The 22,401-nt window shown below is 42.7% G+C and overlaps 1 long non-coding RNA gene across 2 annotated transcripts; it reads right to left on the bottom strand.

Moving 5' to 3' along the window:
- Positions 1-2,276: 2,276 nt before the first annotated feature.
- LOC123648966 lies at positions 2,277-22,088 on the bottom strand. Of its 2 annotated transcripts, none has more exons than XR_006738850.1 (3): positions 21,963-22,088; positions 5,099-5,188; positions 2,277-2,394 (listed from the first exon to the last, which is right to left on the bottom strand). It is a non-coding gene; the product is annotated as an uncharacterized LOC123648966 (long non-coding RNA). The 2 variants fall into 2 exon arrangements; XR_006738851.1 differs by having other exon boundaries at positions 5,099-5,185.
- Positions 22,089-22,401: the final 313 nt, after the last annotated feature.

Raw genomic sequence — 22,401 nt, 5'->3', positions numbered from 1 at the left:
CAGGAGATAGAGCTGTGGATAATGTGCTCACTGCGCTTAATCCCTGCCACCCTCACAGACGGGCACATTACAGTTAGGAATGTGTGTAATCAGAGCCAAGATAAGTCCAGACTCATTGAACAATTGTTTTGTCAGCTACAACTACACAAAACAACTAAAATAAAAATAACCAGGACAAGCTATGAGGAACTTATAATGCATAAGGATACGAAGTTCAAATAATTGCTAATGTCACACTTGGACAGTCCAGTTTTTTCAAGCTTCTCAAAAAGGAAAACCGAAGCAAGATTATGCAATGAGATGATACAAAAAGAGGACAATACTCCATCCTTACCGTTCACTGCCAGACTGCAAAATATACTAATTAAAGAAATCTTTAGTTTGTCCCCTCCCTAGACCTTTTAGTTGAGCTTTATGTAGGTTTTCTTTCATACAAAAACATACAAATAGGCCGAGCACGGTGGCTCATGCCTGTAATCCTAGCACTCTGGGGGGCCAAGGCGGGAGGATCACTTGAGGTCAGGAGTTCAAGACCAGCTTGAGCAAGAGCAAGTCCCTGTCTCTACAAAAAATATAAAAGTTAGCCAGGTGTCGTCGTGGGTGCCTGTAGTCCCAGCTACTTGGGAAGCTGAGGCAGGAGGATTGCTTGAGCCCAGGAGTTTGAAGTTGCAGTGAGCTACGATGACGCCACTGCACTCTACCTAGGGCAACAGAGCAAGACTCTGTCTCAACAAGAAAAAAAGGTACAAATATAGGGAGTTATCGCTCTTGGAAGGCTACAGCTCAGTAGCTGATAGGAACACACTGGGGCAGGTGAAAACACGTAAGTAGAATGACAGAAGAGTGCTTCTGATGCACAACATCAGCAAATATAGTTCTAGTCACTCTTCCACTGTCAAGCGAAAAATCTGAACCAAGCCAACCTCTGCCATTTAAATGGCCATATTGTGGGGAAAAAAGTCTTTATTAGTGATTATTTGTTTACCGTAGAAATGATAATAATAATAGCTAACATTAACTGAGCATTAACATGTTCTAAGCAATTCACGTGTATTAACAACAACCCTATGTGGCAGGTGGATAATGTCATCTGCCATTTTACAGATAAGTCAATTGAGGCACAGAGAGGTTAAACAATTTGTCCAAGGTCACACAGCTAATAAGTGTTAGAACCAGAATCTAAGACTAGCAATCTGGCTCCATTTTATACTCTTATCTCTGTTAGCAGTTGCAACAAAGATGGTCTTACGTGAACACTGATTCCTTACTACCCATAAACCTGTGACCGTAGACCAAGACCAACATCTTTTCGCTTACAGTTGTTTGTAGAAACCAGTTAAATGAGGAATCCTAAACATTTGATTGAAGCCTGTTACTGTCATCAAACCTGTCTCCTTGGTTTTCAAAATTCCCTGTGGGGAGAGTATCTCAGCTATCAGTAATTTTGAAAAGTCAAGAGGTGAATCCTGGTGACATTATTTTAGCTCTGAATCATACCATACTTGAAGTTGGAACCATCCATGAACTTTTCTATCCCTGCTTAAATTATGTGAATGAAAAATTCCCCTTTGAAAACACACGCGAATGAATAAGTTCCCCTGTTAAAATCCCCATTTGAGTTTCAACAGAAAGACTCACCACAGATACACCCTCTTCTCCAGCCACTGCCATCTCCGCCTGCCACAGTGATTGTCTCCAGGGTGGGGACCATGACCTCAGCCAGTCTGTTCAGAGTGAATCTCAGGGCTTTAGTAGGTGTTGCCAGAAAAGCAGCTCTCTTTCTGTTGGATTTGGACCTGGGAATACAGGAGTCTGGAGATACTGTATCTAAGGCTGCTGGAACCCACTGTGCAGAGCCGGGTAACAACCCAACCAAGGGGAAGGCAAACCAGGGAAGGGAAATTGAACCCTGGGACATCACTTGAGTCCTGAACCTTTTCAGTGCCTCAAGTCAATAAATCCCACTTTTTGCTTTAAAAAATCAGTGTCCTTAGTGATTTATTAGTGAAAAAGTTCAAATACATCTCTTTGATATTTCTCAAGTTCATCTTCTCTCTTCTACCATACCTTGGTTCAAGCTGATATCCCTTCTTTACAAGATGCTCCAGGTATCCATTCCTGCCTTACAATGACCATATATGTAGTGGGGTAAAACAACAATTTATTCTTTCTCCCGGGTTGGCAATCTGGGTGATTGTCCAGATTTATTAGCCAGCTTCACCACAGTAACAAATGACTTTCTAAATCCCAGGGGCTTGTAGCAACCAATGCTGCCCACTCTGCCATCACATGTCCGCTGTCACGTCAGTGAAGGCTCTGCTTCTGCTCCACATATTTTGACATCTGGGACCAAGGCTGCAGGAGGAGCCTCTATTCCAGCAAGATGTGTCATCCCTATGGCAGAATGAAAGGAGCAAGAAAGCAGGTGGAAACATCCACAATGGATCTTTAAAGCCTCAGTTCAAATATGGTGTATGTTATGTCCTTTGACATCCCATTGACCAAAGCAAATCCCTGGCCTGAAGGGCTCCCCATAGCGGTCAGGTTCAATTAGGCTGGCACTCAAGGCCCTTTACCAGAGGTTAAGTAAGATAAGAAGATATGTACACAAACACACAGAGACAGGGAGAGACAGAGAAGGAGAATTTATATTTATAGACACATACACTTATGGTGTGTGTATATAACTCTTGAAGCAACTTCACTTCTATGTGGAAGGTTGAGGGTCAGTCCCAACCTGAGATGTGGAACCAGGCCTTTTGTAGTCAGAGAGAATTCAGGAAGCCACACTCCAGGCAATGAAGTCAGACTTCTGCTGAGCCTACTCTGATTATAGGCCTTAGTTCAACTGTGATCCAGCCATTGGCCCCATCCATAGAGTCACAGTAGCGCTGCTGGGCTTCCTTGGCACCAACTGCCCATCTGCTGGGGCTGCTGCCAATCAGTGGTTGGCCCCTTGCTGTCTTCATATAGCCTTGGTCACACAGGCTTCTTCTCAAGGCCAACTCCTGGGTTTGCCCCAAGTACAGCCCCACCCATGAACATCTCCACATGCACAGCAATTCTGCAGGCTGAGAATTACCCCATTTTGCAGATGTGCAAACTGAGCAGCAAAGAATTTAAGTGACTTGCTCAGAGTCAGACAATTAATTGTAGATCCGTGCCTGAACCCAGGGCTGTCTGGCTCCAATGTCCTTGCTGCCAACGAGAGCAGAACAAAGATCCAAAACAAAGAACCAAAGAAGATAGAATGGGCTTAACATTTACCAAATGGGTAAATAACTTCTTGGCCCTGTAGTAATTGAAAACCATTACAAGGTTCTAAGGAGAAATGTAATTTCTGTCCTTGGCTATCTTGAAAAGATAAAATAAAGCAGTTCTTTCAGCACTTGGCTGAGGATGTGGGGGCATTTTGAAGTGTTTGAATGAATGAACACAAGCCATGCTGCTGAGTTCTGGATGCCCAACCCTTTAAACGGAGCCTGAGGAGATCTTCATTCGACAGCACACATTTGCTGAGGACCTGGACCCTGCCCCGAGAAAGGGGGTCCCCGGCCAAGAAGTTGGATAAACAGATATTTTTGCCACAGTGTGGTAAGTGCTATTATGGAACTATGAACACAGGGCCGTGAAAGCGCTGGTGGGGGAGAGGGGCAGGCGGAGTAGACGGTAGAAAAACCCTTGACTGAGGTCATCTCTGTGTTCCAGGACAGTGCAGTCACTCATGTTCAAAACAAGGACCCTGAGTCATGAGCAAAGAGCTAAAGTGTGTTCAGTATGCACCATTTAACCAGGCAGGGGATGGGGGATGTTTTGGAAATATTTCCTTCCAAAATGGTTTACAGGCAAACACTTTAGCAATTCTGAATGTAAATGTCAGGGTTTCATATGTTTATTTGTAAGTTTGGTTTATGGAGCACTTCACATGGCTTAATGTAGGTTACTTCTTCATGTAACGTAGTAATTAAGTAATCTGCATACCTTATCTCATTAAAGCTTACAATAATCCTGTGAGGTAGAAAGTTTCATTTTCCCACTTAAAAATTTTTTAGTCCCCTTCCTCCTGGTCACCGCCCCCAACACACACACACACAAACACACACACACACACACACACACACACACACACACACACACACTTTAGGTGCAGAAATTGATCAGAGAGGTTAAACAATTTGTCCAGGGTCTCCCAGTTCTTAATTGGCATAGCTGGAATCAGACCCTCCCTGCCATGAGGCCAAGGTGCCTTCTGGGAAAGTCACTCCCAGCAAACACATTATTTCCAGGGAGAGCTGGTAAAGCTTAGCATCCTGGATCCAAATAGAGAATAGGTGTCCCTGTGCTTACAGCTGAGCATTGACAGAAGTGGTAATGAGGGTTGAATGATCATCAGTAGAAAAGAGAACCTTATTTTTTTAAAAAAGGGATAATGTAAAATGCTCTATATCCTCTTACATATTTCTGTAACAAAGTACTTGTTAAGGGATTCAGTTTTAAGGAGAAGAGTTTTGCCACTCTGATCGTCCGTTTGGACTGTATTTTCTATAACTTGGGCAGATTTACAGATGTGCTGCAAAGTGGAAATAGCTCAACAACGTTGAATCCAGACCCTTGCCACTCAGAGAGTTACCCATCCTCTGGGTGCTTGTTAGAAATGCAGATTCTTCAGCCCCTCCCCAAGAATCAGAATCTTCATTTTAACAGCATCCCCGGGTGAGTTGTATGTACATTAAATCTGAGAAGCTTGCTGCTCTATATAGACACCTTTCCCTGGCATTGTCCCTCCCATTTATGAGTCTTCGAAAATCAGAAACGTAAGCCGGTCATGTTGTGGGCTGCAAAAGACAAATTTTATATCAAAGCAACATTTGCAGTCTTTTAAACTGGGCTTGTTTTAACTTTAACTTAATCTAATAGCTCCTCTTGAATAGACTTTTAGGGGAGATCTGTGGTCATACAAGAGGAGAGAGAAATAATGGGGAAAAAGAAGTCAGCAGGAAGGAAAACAAGGGTGTTTTCCCTAATGGCACAGAGCAATCATGTGACACCCTTCATGTGTTATCGAATTTCTGCTGGGGTCAGATGTGAAGCCCATTACCTGACATGCCCGCTGGGTGGTCTGGATTTTGAACAATGGCTCCTCCCATCTGGAACCCTTTGCTATTTTGCAAACGTTTCAATGGCTCTGCTGAAAGCAAGGAAACAACAGCTGGTGAATAATCTCATTTTATATTAATAGAGCAGCTCTGACCCATCCAGGTCTCTCAATACTTTACAAAACAGAACATCCTTTCATTCCCGGGGCGAGGAAGGAAAGTCTTGGCCGTACCGCATTACAACACAAGTAGGGACACTGCAGAATAAAATGGGCAGAAAAAGTTTTCTTCTTGCAGACAGACCTCAGTGGACTCTTTCAGATGAAAATTAAGTTAGGCTAAAGGAGGATGGGAGAGAATATCTGCATTAAATCCCCGGATCTTACCTATGAAATAACCAGAAAATAAGAAGATTCTTATTTATCTGTTTTCTATATATGCAGCTCTCTCTGTGAAAGCGAGGTGGAGATGTCAAAGTTAGGTGACAACCCTGAAAGATAAATGTGGGCTATTTTTAATACCAGGGCTAGCTGGTGGTTTAATGTTAGTCGAGTCAAATAAAACAGAATGTGACAACACCACCAGTTAATGAGTGCCCATGCCTGTGCCAGTAGCATTTTCAACACTGTAGAGAACTGCAAAGGAATAAGGTGTAATCTGTGATGTCAAGGAACTTCATTTTGCCGGAGGATTTCTTTAAGACAGATGACTAGAAGCATGGGTGTAAAATGTAAACATGAAAGATATATACCCTAGCCAATTATACTATCATTGACATATACAAGGAAGGAAAGTTAAAATGTTTTGATTCAGCAACATTTCTGGAGATTTTGTCACAACTTTTTAAAAATTTCATGGGGAAAAGTAATGCTGTCTTTAACACTTAATAAGCTAAATTGAGAATTCCTGCTCCAATTCTCTCAGTATGGAATGGATGGAAGTTGCTAGAAAGGAATAGTTACATGCCCCCAGAGTAAGTAAGCTAGTCTAGGACCAGACACAGAGCCTGGGGTGAGCAATGCAGACCCACTAGGGAGAAGCGGGGTGGATGGAGGACATTTCTTATATTTAATAACAAAAGTTTGTAACCTCTCCCTGTTGTTTGGGTCAGGACCCTGTGAGGGTTAATTTTATGTCTCAACTTGACTGAGCCACAGTGCCCAGATATATGGTCAAACATCATTCTGGATGTTTCTGTGAGAGTGTTTTCGGACTAACATTTAAATCAGTGAATTTTGTGCAAAGCAGATGGTCCTCCCTAATGTGGGTGGGCCTCATCTAATCAGTTAAAGGCCTGAATAGAACAACTGGCTGACTTCCCCTGAGCAAGAGGGAATTCTCCAGCCTGACAGCCTTCAGGCTTGAACTTGGCATTGACTCTTTCTAAGTCTCTAGCCTGCCCACCCACTCTGCAGATTTTGGACTTGCCAACCATCATAATCGAGTGAGCCAATTCCTTAAAATAAATCTTCCTCTTTCCATACACATTGCATTGGTTCTGTGTCTCTGGAGAACGCTGACTAATACAGACCCTTTTGTGAGTTTTTAGAAGGAATAGTTATTGAATGCCTTCTATGTGCCAAACTAGGGACCCTCTTCCTAGAAAACTGCACACAAGCACAACATTTTACATATGGTTTCCAGGGAACCACCAAAGATATCTGTGGGCTTCCTTCCTCCAATTAAAACCCCTGGGCCTCCAGCTAGCAAAGCAGATATAGCCGAATACTTCCCTGGCCAGATGTGCCTGCTCTGAAAGCAGTTACCCTGATGGGTGAAGTAAGGAGTTACCCGCATGGTTATAGAAGTGTCAGCAAGGCACAAATCTCCCTCTCCCTCTCCCTCATCCCTCTGAGGGACCAGGAATTTCTACCATTAGCGTTAGTGCTCTGAGTGGAGGCTTGTTCATTTAGCTGGCGCAAGGCATTGTTTCCGCACATGGTGTGGCCGAGATAAACACCAGGCTGCCTTCCTTGGCACTCTGCTCATTTCCTCCTCCTCGCGGATGGACAGTGAATGAAGCTGATGTGTGTCACCTTCAGGCAGAGGCCACTCAGATGGGGATGCCTGTTCAGGCTGTTTCTTTCCTCACAGCAGACCAGTAAGGGACTTCTCAGAGGTGATGACAGAGGCCCTAGATGGAGTTTTCTGGGGTTGTGCAGTGCACAGCCTGACGATCTGTACAAAGGAGCCCTGCTCAAGGAGTGGCAAAGCAATACAGAAGAGGTGGGAGGAATTGAGAGAGAGAGAGGATGGTGACACAGAAGCACTCCATGCCTCTCTCACGGTTTCATTCCCTGGTCAAGCACTGGCCCTGATCATTGCTGAAATACCTGAAAACTCTACCCACATCTCAACAAACCAGATTCCAGAACAAACCCTGACTTTTCACTCTTTTGTCCACAAAGAAAAGCATATCTTCCCTAAAATAGTTCTTGTAGGGTTTACTTCAAATTGTTGGTTATTAAAGGAAAAATAGTGCTAAAGGGTGACCTATCTGTCAGCCCTACAGTTAGAAAATGAGCATTATTATTCCCGTTGGTCATGGAAAACCTTTCTTTATGACCCCTATGTATGTGATTGGCTTCCCCCCACCCACTTTTTTTTTTAAAAAACTTTGTATTATAGAACATTCCAAACCTATACAAAACAGAGAAAATAATGTAATGAACCATCATCAAGTTTCAACAATTATCAACATGTGGAAATACCATCTCCCCTGTTCCCCCAACCCTTATCCTCTCTCCCATTTCCTACCATTTCGGTGGATTATTTTGAGATATATCCCAGATTTCACATCATTTCATTCATACATATTTTAGTATCTATCTCTAAAAAATAAAAATACTGGGTGTTTGTTTTTTTTTTTTTTTGAGAGAGAGAGAGCTCTCTCCTAGGCTAGAGTGCAGCGACAACATCAAAGCTCATAGCAACCTCAAACTTCTGGGCTCAAGCGATTCTCCTGCCTCAGCCCCCTGAGTAGCTGGGACTCCAAGCTCACACCACCATGCCCAGCTAATTTTTTTCTATTTTTTGTAGAGATAGGGTCTCGCTGTTGCTCACGCTGGTCTTGAACTCCTGACCTCAAAATCTTCCTGCCTCAGCTTCCCAAAGTACTAGGATTATGGGCATGAACTACCTCGCCTGGTCAAGAACACTTTTTTTAAAGAAATATAACCATAATGTCATTATCATACATAAAAAAATTCCCTAATATTAGCAAACATTTGATCAGTGTTCAAACTTCCCCAATTTTCTCATAATTTTTTTTTTAGTTTGTTTAAATTAGTATTATCCAAACATGGCCAACACACTGCAGTTGGCTAATATGTCTCCTGGTTCTCTTTTAATTTACAAGCTCCCCTGCCTTCTTTACTTTTTTCCTTCTAATTTATTTGTTGGAGAAACTGGGTCATCTGTCCTGTTGAGTTTCCCACACTCTGAAGTTTGCTGATTGCATCCCTGTGGTGTCATTCACATGTTTCCCTAAGCCCTGTATTTCCTGAAAAGTGTCCTGTAGATCTAGAGTCTCGATGAGTTCGGGTTTGATTCTTTTTTGACAAAGTTATTTCCTAGGTAGTGTCATGACCTTCCTATTGCACCACATTAGGAGAACATGGCATCTGCTTGTCTCTCCTTTTTGCGAGGTTAAGATTAATTAGTGGGTTCTGGTGTTGCCAGCTTGATCCATCATTAGAGAGATCCCCATCAGCATTTCCATTAATAGCTTTAACAGCCATCGATGATCATTGCTTGGATCTCTTATTTCTAATGATCACAAAACTATGACTCTAATGCTACCACTCCTCCTGCATCTATTATCTAGAATGCTTCTAAAAGAAGACCTTTCCTTCAACAACAATTTAGCTACCCTGAAATACAGTTCATATACAAAAGACAAATGCTGATTCTTTCCCTTTTTAAACCAGTTTTCAGAGTAACGAGTTGGTTCCCTAGCAACCTGTAAAGGTGACCTATGAGAGTTTTTTTTTTTCTGGTATAATTATAAACTCATGGATTTTAACATAGTTGATGCATTTCAATCTATTGCAGATGCTCAAATTATTCCATCTTTGGATAGTGGGCATCTCTTTATATTGGATCCTAACCTATATCTTTGGACATAACCCAGTCATCTTTGAAAACTTCCTTGCTTTCTAGTGTAATGAAATGTCCATTTCTTGCCCCAGCTCTGGAACCAGTGATTATCCAAGAAAGCCCTGGCTCCCTTTAGTGACAAGTCGAATTTAGAGACCACAGTCACAGTAGGAAGATCCTGAAGCCTTTCCGCCCTCTCCCTCATATCTTTGATCCCACTTTTCCCCAGCCCTTGACTGTCCCAGGCTGTGCACAAGGGAACAGAAGGTTAATAGCTAAAAGAAATTCATGATACAGTCATGTCTCGCTTGACTGTATCACGGAGGGGGGGCCTTCTGAGAAATTCATCATTTGGCAACTTCATCATTGTGGGAACCCCAGAGTGTACTTACACAGAACCAGATGGTATGGCCCACTATTCACCTAGGCTGTATGGTGTGGCCTATTGCTCCTGGGCTGCACACCTGTACACCTGTTACTGTACTGAATACTGTAGGCAATTGTAACACAGTGGTAAATGTTTGTGTATCTAAACATATCTAAACATAGAAAAGGTACAGTAAAAATGTGGTATTATAATCTTATGGGACCACTGTCATGTATGCAGTCTGTCACTGAAACATCATTATGCGGTGCATGACTATAATTGAAAACACTTATCAGCTTGATGCAGGTGAAGATTGAGACAAATCTCTCTTTTAGTGGAACATGTCTCATTTCCCACATGAATAGCCGGCCCCTGTTCCCTTGGGCATAAGGGCTCCAAAACTATAGGTTCCAAAACTGAGAAGGTCAGGGCTGGAGCCTAATAAAGTTCCATATAAAATGTAAGGAGAGTGTATTCTTTCTCTAAAGCTATCTCTTTGAGTGCTTATAATCAAACAATTGTTTGATCATATGGTTTCTAATCAAAACATTTTTGCCCTTCAGGTTTGCCCGTAAATCTAGTACAAGACGGTGGGATATATTATCTGAAGTCATTGTTTAAGAAGAGTCCCTGATCATAAACCCAACTGATCATTACAAAATACAATGCTCTGTACCCACAAAGCCCCTTAGATCTACCTGAGTGGAAGTGGCCCCCATCTTCTAGATACATTAGGTGAAAAACAGAGCATTTACTGTGGTACCATTTGTGTAAAAGGAAAAAAGAAGGCTTGAATATGCACAGAACATATCTGAACTATAACAAATTGGTATAGAGATAGAAGGAAACTCACATCACTACACACCTGTTTGTTGTTGTTTTGGCATTTTTATAATGTAAATAAATTATCTATTCAAAAAATGAATTTAAAAAAATAAAACAAAGCACTTAGAGAATCAATAATATCCAATTGATTGATTGGTCTCAACTTTCCAAGGAGGATTATAGAGGAGAATTGAAGAAGGGTATGGTTTTAGAGGGATACATTTATTTCCCAGGGACAGTTTTTTTTTTTTAACTTCAGCATATTATGGGGGTACAAATGTTTAGGTTACGTATATTACCTCGGCCCCCCGTCCCTGAGTCAGAGCTTCAAGCGTGTCCATCCCCCAGACAGTGCACATCACACTCATTATGTGTGTATACACCCATCCCCTCCCCCCCTCCCATCTGCCTGACACCCGATTAATGTTATTCCTATATGTGCACTTAGGTGTTGATCAGTGAAACCAATTTGATGGTGAGGATATGTGGTGCTTATTTTTCCATTCTTGGGATACTTCACTTAGTAGAATGGGCCTAGGGACAGTTTTAAAAGCCAGAGGGGTTAGGGATAAGGAGAGTGAAAACGGTGTCAATAGACACCCAGAGAAAATTGCATGTGAAAGAAATTGTGAAGTGCTGAAGTTCTCTGAGACTCAGAAAATTACACCCTAGCTGTGATGCCTTTAGGAGAGGTGAGAAGGCTTCTGTTTAGAAAGCCTGGGGCAGTTGACTTCATGTTCTGGAGGCCGGCCAAGGAGTCTCCTCCTCAGTCTGGAAGGGTTGTGTCAGCTCCCTGCACAACCTCAACGACTTGACTTTCCTTCTCTAATAGAGGGTGAGAATAAGGGGCAAAGATTCAGAGCCCAGTCAAAGGTGGGCAGGGGCCCAGGAGCATTTTGGTTCCTGACACTTTTTCACTGGTATTTACCATCTTGGTGGGGTGTGGGGAACAGAGAGGAGCTTGGTTTATTCTCAACTCTGAACACAGCAAGGATAAATGGGGATTTATAGCCAAGGAGCAGGGTGAGGGGGCCAATGGATGGAAAATTACCAGGAGGAGAGAGCAAGAGTAGAGGGATTCTTGCTAAAGTGACCTAACAGGATTCTTAGTAAAGGCAAGCCAAGGACTTAGACATCAAAAGCAAGGACGGGTTACCTGCTCAGGTATCAACAACAATGGGACCACCAGGGTGAGGGGATCCTGGCCAAACTGACGTAGCAGGCTTCTTGCCAAGACTGGGCTAGGCAAGCCAAAGAGAGGACAGGTGACAAGTGGAGGCCTAGTGGAGAGAGGGCTTGGAGGAGCTGGACTCAAGCTTGGTCAAGGAGAGAGTCTTCGTCAGAGAGGGGAAGCAAATGGTTTGGAAGGGGAATTTTAGGTGGCTCAGCAATGAAGCAGTGTCACAAGTGCCAATACTGGAGAAGCTGGGGCTGGAGAAGTCCTTGGCCACACCTTTGCTCCTCTCTTTCCCCTTCACTCCCTTTCATCCCATAGGAGCAGTTGATTGGCTGCCTCTCTTCCTGTGGTTCCTGTGAAAGGCAGCTTTGGTTTGGGTCTTCAACAGGGGAAGGGGCTCTGTTCAGAAGAGAGGCTTCCAAATATTCATAAAGTGAGGTAACACAAGCAAAGATGCTTGGTACACAGTTGTGTCCAATGCCTGTGGGTCCTCTTCTCTCTTCCCCAGTGTTGCTTTTCAATGATTAGGCCAGAGAGCTACAATTCTATCCCCTGTACATACGCTCATCTCTCACTTCGAGGAAGAGCAATTCCCCAAAACCTTTTTAAAAAGCAGTTAAAGTCTAGCAATAATTTAGCAACTGGTAATGAACTATTTCTGCCAATTTAAATTGTTCGTAAATGGAGGAGGGTTAGGTCCTGGCTGTAGGCCCTCAGAGATTGCACACCTCCAACGAAGGCTGCTGGGCAGAAGCATCACAACCCACACCCTCAAATCTTCCTTCTCTCAAGCTCCAGAATCCTTTTGAACCACTTATTTAGAACTTCCACCTCTTCCCCCAAATTGGCACCCTCTCATGACTTTTGTAGCTTTTGCATTTTGTAGCAAGTACACATATTAACTAAAAAAGATTATCTCTGTTATAGCAGCTAAAGTGGATTTCCCCCACCCCAGTAATTCTCCACCACATTACTCTATTTTATCTTCTTTGTAGCACTTGTTGGTGTTTTGTCTTTATGCTCTGGTCAGTCTCCCTCCATTAGACCATCGTCCCTACAGAGCCAGTACTCTGCCTTGTTCCCCGCGAGATCTCCAGTATCTAGGGTTCTCGTCGTCCTTCCTAGTCTCTTCCTTCCTTTTTTTCTGTTAGTATCTTAATTAGAGTTTAATATTAAGATGCCTTCATGAAATGGCTTAGGTACTTTTAAGTATTTTTTCCCCTATAGCCTGAAATAGTTTAAATAACATAGAAAGAGAAATTATCCATTCATAAAACAATGCTACTCAAAATGTGAGCTGCAGGTACTAAAGTATGAATCAACTTCATCATTAACCATACTCTTTAGTTCGGTTGATTTTTTTTTTTTTTTGTAGCAAGATTTTGTTGACAAAGGAAGAAATACGTTGACTTATGGTCCTAGCTTGAGCTCCTGAACTCGTTGCAGGCCAGTAGCAAATGGTTCTGTAACCAGCTACTTGGAGTGGCACTGTACTAAAGAGTGGGCAGAAGACAGAGGCAAAGCCACCTGCGCATGGTGTTTTTTCATACGTTAGCTTTAAATTACCTTTCTAATCTCTTCCATGGGTATTAATGTATTTAGATTTTCTTCCTTTTCTTGGATTAATTTTGCTAAATTATATTGTATTAGGAAGCCATCAATTTCCTTTATATTTTCAGATACATTGCTAGACGGTTGCACAGAATATTTTCTTTTAATTCTCTATATCTGTTCCATATTTGCTTTGATTCCTAATGAGCAGATGGAGGCAGATGCAGTAAAAGAGACTGAAAAAAAAGAGTCAAAAAGGTTAGAGTTGAGCCAGGAGAGCTGAATATTATGTTAGTTACTGCAGATGGAGAGATGTGCAAATCCTCAAAGGTCTTCAAATTTTGTCTCTTTTAATTATCCTGAATTAGCTTCATTATTAATTGCTTTTTGAAGAAGTAGATACCACTTATGAAATAGTCTAGAAGATAGAAGCTGGTCAAAGGGTTTCACGTGTTCTTTTTTGTTATTGTTTTGCTTTAAATATTTGTTTTATTTAAAAAATTTTTTGCTGGGAGGCCGAGGTGGGCGGATCGCTGGAGCTCAGGAGTTCGAGACCAGCCTGAGCAAGAGCGAGATCTCGTCTCTACTAAAAATAGAAAGAAATTATCTGGCCAACTAAAAATATATACAGAAAAAATTAGCCGGGCATGGTGGCGCATGCCTGTAGTCCCAGCTACTCAGGAGGCTGAGGCAGGAGGATCACCTAAGCCCGGGAGTTTGAGGTTGCTGTGAGCTAGGCTGATGCCACGGCACTCATTCTAGCCCGGGCAACACAGTGAGACTCTGTCTCAAAAAAAAAAAAAAAAAAATTTTTTTAGGAAGGACACAAACAAGGATGCTCCCTTTGTAGTCAAAGGTTGACCTTAAGATTTATGTAGTAAAATCAGTACTTATATTAATATGTTACTAACTAGTGTTAATAATGTTTAAATTTACTTTTAGACTTAAAGAACAATTCATCAATTAGTTAATAAAGTTACTATGATCACTTATAAGATACAGTTGGTGCAATTTTTATTTGTAAACATCTCATCAATCTTTAAGAGACATTTCAAATCCCACTGTCTCCATAAAACATTCCTTGGCAGATCTAGCCTGAAGTAATCTCTCTCCCTCCACAGAACTGGCAGAATAATTATTCTCTCTATAATTAATTTGTCAATTAATTGTATTCTGCACTAGGACATCTAGTATTCTTCTAAAATTTGTTTTATTTTGTTTTTCTTCTAATTAAACTTAAAAAAAAAAAAGTTTATTTTCAAGCAGGTTTAGATTTACAGAAAAGCTACTAGCAGTGCCGAGTTCTCACATTCCTCCCATCTGGTTTGTCCTATGATTAACATTTCACGTTACTATGGTACATTTTTTACATTTAATAAACTAATATTGATACATTATTATGAAACAAAGTTCATACTTCATTCAAATTTCCTTAGTTTTATTTAACATGATGTCCTTTTTCTGTTCCAGAATGCCACATTACATTTAGTCATCATGTCTCCTTGGTTTCTCTTGGCTGTGACAGTTTCTCAGACTTTCCCTGTTCTGGATGACCTTGAAGGTTTTAAGAGGTACTTGTCAGGTGTTTTGTAGAATGGCCCTCCGTTGGGATTTGTTTGATATTTTTCTCATGATTAGACTCGGGTTATGGGTTTTCGGGAAGATCACAGACGCAGAATGCCATTTTCATCCATCATATCAAGTGTACATACCATTGGCATGATTTATCAATCTTGTTGTTGACCTTGGTCATCTGGCTTAGGTAGTGTTTGCCAAGTGTCTCCACAGTAAAGTTACTCACCCGCTTCCCGTACTGTGCTCTCTAGAAGGAAGTTACTACGCATAGTCCACCCTTAGGGAGTGAGAAGTTATTTCCACATCCTTAAGGGTGGAGTATCTACATCAATTATTTAGAATTCTGCATGGGAGATTTATCTCTACTTCCCCATTTATTTATGCAATCACATGTCCTTTGAATCATTATCAAATAACATGAAAATATTATCCAAATATTGGCCACATGGTTCCAGCCCTCTGTTTGAAAGTGGGCATCTTCAGTGGTCTGCATGGTCCGGATCCCTGGAGCCAGCCCTGTGGTTGGAGGACTGAGGATGGAGAGGTTTTACTTGAGTAAGTTGACTCTAAGACTAATTTCAGCAAAGGGAATCCCCTCCCCAAAAGGACACTTTTCAAAGTAAAGTGAGTTTCTAGTATCTAAACTAGAAACCAATGATGACAGAAATTAGAATGGAAATTTGAATGTACACAATGCAATAAAATAGTACTATCTTCATCATCATCACCATCATCATTGTCATCCTTATTTTAAGTTGATAATCAGGAGAATATGTCCTTTAACTTCCTGAGGCCTCTTATTCCAAATCCTGTCCTCCTTTGCAATCCGTCCCGGATTATATCCACTAGTCCTTGAAGATTTTTCTCCTCGGCAACTCTTAGCAGAGCCGAGATCCATGTTGCTTTTGGGTGGTCACACCTCCTCATGCCACCTGCCACTCCCTCTGTACTGTGGGGAGTTTCCTCATGCTTGGGGATTCCACATGTGATACTCCTCCTTTTTCCTGGGTATCTGCAACATCTACAGGAGTTGCACTGCAATAGAAAATTTTTCTATTGTCACTAGAAAAAAATTTTGAAGAGTAACATTAAATTTCAGACTCTTGGCTTGCTCCATCTTCACTTTTTTACTAATTGATGGTACCACCTAACCCTTCCTCAAACTCTGTCTCTCAGGACTTTGGAGGCTTTTCATCTCTCCTAAGGCGTCCCCAACGGGACCATTATTACATGACATATTCACCAAAGTGGAACCAGGCACTTGTACTAATTTGTTTATTCAGTAGTATTTATTCCATAGAGGTTTCTGTGTACAAACAGTTGTGTTCGATGAACTGTTAGATAAAAACATCCAAGTATTACCCTTCCCTGGAGGACTTGCATAAACAGGAGTCAAAGCCTTTTGGGAAAAAACCATTCTGAAAGTCAAATTTTAGGCAGCAAACAATGGATGAGAAAAGACTCCAGAGGACATTAACAACCTTCCCAGTGTCCTTGAAATTGTATTGATCTCCTGAGCTTGCCTGGAAGGAGGACCCTGGATGCCACAGCTCCATGTGTCTACTGTATGCTCCACGGGACAGCTGCCCAAGGTTAAGACTTCCTCATTAATATAAAATCGATTCTTTTGTTTATGAACATTAATAATCATCATGTTTTTGTTCATTGTTATATGTTATATATTCATTATGTTATTCATAGTGTCTTATGTTTATAGTGTGTAATGTTCATAAGTATTATGTTCTTGAGTCCACTCAAGAATAAGAAGTGCATCATTTTGGGTTCTCATCCTATTTCTGCCACTGACCACCATGAGATCCTGGACAAGTTACTCAGGCTCTTTGAACCTCAAAAGCCACAGCTGCGTGGCCGGGCACGGTGGCTCACACCTGTAATTCTAGTGCTCTGGGAGGCCAAGGTGGGTGGATCGTTTGAGCTCAGGAGTTCGAGACCTGCCTGAGCAAGAGCGACACCCTGTCTTTACTGAAAATAAAAAGAAATTAGCCAGACAACTAAAAATAGAAAAAAATTAGTCAGGCATGGTGGCTCATGCCTATAGTCCCAACTACTCAGGACAGTGAGGCAGGAGGATTGCTTGAGCCCAGGAATTTGAGGTTGCTGTGAACTTTGATGATGCCACAGCACTCTAGCCCAAGCAACAGAGCAAGACTTTGTCTAAAAAAAAAAAAAAAAAAAGCCACAGCTGCAAAATTGAGGGGTTGCTCTGGATAGTAATAGGTAAAATTTATCAATTGCTTACTATACGCTAAATACTGACCTAAGTGCTTTAATGCGAATTATTTCACTCAGTCCCTAAGAGGTAAGTACTATTATTTCTTCCATTTCACAGATGCAGAAACTGAGGCCCAGATAACTTGCATAAGTTTCCTGAAAAAACAAAATCGAAGTCAATGGTGCAATTCCAGCGTGGTGGGGGACAAGGGGAGACGAGGCAGGGAAGGTTGGGAAGCAAACGCAAGGTGACATGTTCCCATGCTGCTACCACTTTACTATGAGCCACGAAGCAACACAACTGGTCTTGCAGCAGGAGCAGCTGCTGGGCCTTAGGGGACATCTCAACATTGGCTGTGTGGAGAAGCCACACCTAAGAACAATTCACTGGAGAGAAAAGGGGAGGGGGAGTTTGCTGCCATCTCTCCCTGTCTCTTGTCGCCTACTGATGTTCACAGGGAGTCAAGCCCCGCCTCTTCCATGGTCATGTCACGTGCCCTCTTTAGCAGGTGCCAGGGAAGCTAGATCCCACGCACTGTGGGTTGGCTCTTCATCTGAGTCTGGGAATGGTAATAGGAGCCATAACCCTGGATAGGTAGCAGGTGTGTGGGTCACACACAGTAGCAGAGGCAAAACGGGTGGCTGAGATGAGGCACAGGCCTGAGAGATGAGTCTGATACACGTGGACAGCATAGCACGTGGTAGAGTGTGATCAAAATGCACATGGTTTGACTCTAGTACTGGACCACTAGAGATCAATATGCAACAGACCTCTGAGAGGACTTAGTATAGAAAAGATGTTATGGTCAGATATACATAGGCCCAATCCTTGTCCTCTTGGTATTGAAGTCTTAGATGACAATATCCCCTCTGTTATCTTCCTAGTGAAAGCCTATCAGTGTCTCAAATCCTATTTGGATAACAGTTTATCTCCAAGCCCTTTGGGGCTCCTTCTGACTCAGTTGTTCCATCCTCTAAATTGTTTTTGTGCCTTGTGCATATTTCTATTTTTGCATATATGATATTTATTGTGGCCTGTGTTATAGCAGGCTGTATGTTTACAGAGGGCAGGGACCCTGTTGTGTCTTCAGATCCTGTAGCCATGTCTGCCTAGAGCTGAATCATATACAATTTTACACTTGCATAGGTTTTTGCAAAAATGTTTAAATTTTAGAACAGTTTTAGATTTACAGAAAATTTGCAAAGACAGTACAAAGAGTTCCTATATGCTCTGTACCCCGTTTCCCCTATTATTAATATCTAACATTAGTGTGGTCCATTTGGCACCATTAATGAGCTAATATTTATACATTATTATTAAGTAAAAGCCACAGTATATTCAGTTTTTCTTGTTTTTTACCTTATGTCTTTTTTTCTATTCCAGGATCCCACCTTACATTTAGTTAGGAGCCTAAGGAGCTCCTCAGGCTCCTCTTGGCTGTGAGAAATTCTTAGACTCTCCTTGTATTTAACGACCTTGACAGTTCAAGTAGTGCTGGTTAGGTATTTTGTAGAATGTCCTTCAATTGTGATTTGTCTGATTTTTTTTCTCATTTGACTGGGACTTAATTTGGGGAGGAAGACCACAGAGGTAAAGTGTCATTATGACCACTTCATGTCAAGGGTACGTCCTGTCAACATGACTTATTGCTGTTGATGTTGACCTTGATCACCTGGCTGAGGAGGTGTCCGCTGGATTTCTCCACTGTGAAGTTGCTCATTTCCTCCCCTTCCTAGGGGAGCAGTCTTTGGAAGAGAGTCACTGTGTGCAGCCCACAGGTAAGGATCTGGGGGTTCTGCTCCATGTCCTGGATGGAATATCTACATAAATCATTTGGAATTCTTCTGCGCGGGGCACCTGTCTATCCTCTGCCATTTATTTGCCCATTCCATCATTTATTTATCACAGTATGGACTCATGGACATTCATTGTACACTTTGGGTTATAATTTAGTACTGCTTACATTTTGTTGCTCACATTTTTCCAGCTTCGGCCATTGGGAACTCTTTAGTTGGCTCCTATGTCCCCAATCATTGTGGAGTTTTTTTGTTTATTTGTTTTGGTTTTAGCCCTTGCTTACTTTCTGGCACTACAAGATGCTCCCAGTTCATCTTGTGTATTCCCTACCCCAGTCCTAGACTCCGTCACCTCTCTAAGAAGGCCTAGTTCCTTTTATGGAGGAATAGTATTGGAAACCAAGATCTGAGTGCTAAGTGTGCCCAGTACTGTGGAGTGTCTTTGATTCCTGGCCTCAGCGGACAGAGCAAGGAAATACATGCATGTATAATAATTAAGAAGGTTCTTTTAATCTCACAAAGCACATCTTTAAAAATCGGTTCTTTTGTTTTCTCCTTCCCTCTGCCTGCCCCTTTATGCCAGTCTAGACTAGTTTGTCCTTGTCTCCCTTCCTTTCCCCTCCCCTGCTCCAGCCCGATTGCAAGGCGCTGGTCATTGCAGGCCGCTTGCCCTGCGTGCCCAGGTCAGCTGGCTACAGGCTGGGCTTGGACAGCTGAGGGACCAGCCAGAGGTGGGGACACCACCTCCAGACACAGAGGCATCTCCTCCATGGCTCCAGGGCCTGCTGATCAGGCTCACTGTGATTCTACCATGTTACTGGTCTTCTAGGCTTTGGTGACATCACCTGTCCTTTGTCCCTCCCACCTAGAGGTGTCAGTGACTTCTGACTGTGGTCCCCTTGCCTTCAGTGGGCTTCTTGGCTTCTTCTATCACATATGTAACTATTTCTCCAAATAAATTACCTCTGTTTAAAATACTCAGTGCTACGTACTTCCCTGGGGGACCCTAAGACAGGACCGTGGTAGGTAGTTTATGTAGGAAGTGACTCAGGAATGGGAGCAGGGTCTGGGTGAAAGTGGGAAGGAGGGAGAGTGCGTCCAAGGCTGTATTCTCAAGCCAGTCACTGCTGTGGCAACTGGGACTCCATCCCGCTGGGGACTCTGAGTTGCTGGGGAGAAAGGACCTCAGAATTGTCAACTGTGCCCAAAGGTGGGTAACGCTCTAGCACTTCCAGGTTTTCACGTGCATCCAAATGGCTGAATGGGTCCCCACGGGCACAGACATCCCCCCCAACAGAAGCTACAGATTCAACAGGCAGCTGAGGGAAGGGGTTGATGGGACATCAGCTTAACTAGTTGCCACAGCAATAACTAGAGTTTAGAAAAACAAGAAAACGTAAAAAGGATGGGCTGGGGAGGGGGAGTGTGAGGCAGGCCCAGAGGTGTCAGGTGCACTGACCCGCCCTTGGCTGCAGCTGGTCCTCCTGGCTCCCCCACGCTCTCTTTTCCTCTCAGTTCTCACTCTTCCCGAACAATCTGTGAAGGGTTCAACAACTCCCTACACTGATATGAAAGGATCAGAGTTTGCTTTGTGCTTTAAAAATAATCTATTAGAGGCTGGGTGTGGTGACTCACGCCTGTAATCCTAGCACTGTGGGGGGCCAAGGTGAGAGGATCCACTGAGACCAGTAGTTTGAGAACAGCCTGAGAAAGAGTGAGACCCCATCTCTACTTAAAATAGAAAAATTAGCCGGGCATGGTGGTGCACACCTGTAGTCCCAGCCACTTGGGAGGCTGAGGCAGGAGGATTGCTGGAGCACAGGAGTTTGAGGTTGCAGTGACCTACAATGACAACACTACACTCTACCCAGGGTGACAGAGCGAGACCCTGTCTCAAAAAAAAAAAAGAAAAAGAAAAGAAAAAGAAACAGAAATCTATTAGAGCCACTGACTTACTTTACTTGCAACAATTCCCTTTGCAGGGAAGAGAGGCTTTCAGATACTTCCCCTAACTAAGAATATGGACAGTTTACACACTGGTTGAATTAGATCAGTGAGGTCATTCATACTCAGGCGGTATTTATGACAAGGCTGGTGAGCAAATGCAACCTTCGAGAAAAACCACAGTGGTGACCATTTTAGGTGAACAAACGCATTCTTTACCACAAACATTCTAACAAAAGCAGTTTTCTCTAACAGATATGAATGGTTTTGCGGTTATAAGTCAACAGTCCTTGGAAGAGAACTATTGAAATTAAACTCTATGACAAGAAAGTTCTTTGGCCTTCTAAGTAATCAGAAACCCAACTACATGATGTCCATCTACACAATAAACCTAGATTTAACTTAAATATTTTGGTAAGTAGTAGGTAAGTAGTCACTAAACTTCTCCCTTATCTCTCTATATGGAGTCATTGCTTTGTGTTCTCAAAGCAATTGGGTTTTGTTTTCTCTCTCGAAATTTCTCATTAAGTGTCGTTGAACCTTGTAGTGTAAGATTCAACAATGGTATTAACCCAAATTGAATGAAAGCATTTGCAGAGGGCTGTTTTGGCCTTTTAAAGAGTCCAAATCCAGCCTTGTCTCCCCATCCCGAATGGAAGCTGCTGACTCTGGGTGCTGAGGAGGGAAAAGGGTGGTGCCCATCAGAGCGGCATGAGTGCCCAGGCCCAGGGTGGCAGTCGGCAGCTCCGGGGCCGCCGGATGGGGCAGACATGCTGTTGGTTTATTTGTTTTATTTGGTTTTTTTTTTTTCTATCATCAGCCCTGGCCCAGGTTTATTTATTTTTAATTGCAATTAGTGGCCTACATTTAAAAGTCAATTCACAAATAAACTTCTGGTTTCTCTTGAAAAATGGGTAGCTCTTTCAATCCTGCGCCTGTAATCTCACATGACAATGGCAGTAGCTGGGCAGTGGTGGCCCCTCAGATCGGGCACATGCTCTTTCTCCTCCTAGACACAGTTCCTGCCTTGTGGTCATTTCACCCACTCATGTTCTGGGCTGGCTCCTGTAGGCAGTGATGGTAGAGAGATTTGAGGGCATGGCCAAACCCGTGGGTGACCCTAAGAACAGATCAAAGGGTACACACACACACACACACACGCTTTGCTTTCTAAGCTCCAGCCATGAAGAAATTCTCTCGGTTCCTCTTACTTTGTCTCCTCTCAGCCTTTGCTCAAGCTGATTTTTCAGCTGGAAACACTCTCTCCCCTCCCCCACCCACGTAGCCCCCTCTCACTCACCCTTCACGATGTCACCTCTGTAGGAAGCCTCCTGTCCTCCAGTGAAGGTTCATATGGATGTCACAGAGACCCGAAGTAACAGTGGTTTAAAAAAAAGCAGACCTTGACTCTCCTCCAAGCGAGAGTACTGTCTGGTGAAGCACTTCCCAGCGCCCTGACGCTGCTCTAATTGCCGACCTATCCATTAGGCACAGCAGGTGCAGTGCCTGGGGCCTGGGATGTTTTTAAGGGCCTGTGAAAATGTTTTAATTCCATTTAGAGTCAGAAGTAAAAAAAAAAAAAATGAATATAGTAACGAATCTAGCCTGGATTATTTTTGCCATTCTACCAATGCAGTAATAAAATATAATTTTTAATATTTCTTTTAGGGCCGGCACAATGGCCCACACCTGTAATCCTAGCACTCTGGGAGGATTCGGGGTTGCAGGAGAGAGGAAGT

This window comes from Lemur catta, chromosome 13 (assembly GCF_020740605.2).
Source record: "Lemur catta isolate mLemCat1 chromosome 13, mLemCat1.pri, whole genome shotgun sequence".
NCBI lineage: Eukaryota > Metazoa > Chordata > Mammalia > Primates > Lemuridae > Lemur > Lemur catta.
Note: the sequence above shows the minus strand (reverse complement) of the source record. Positions and strands in the feature narration are given on the sequence as shown.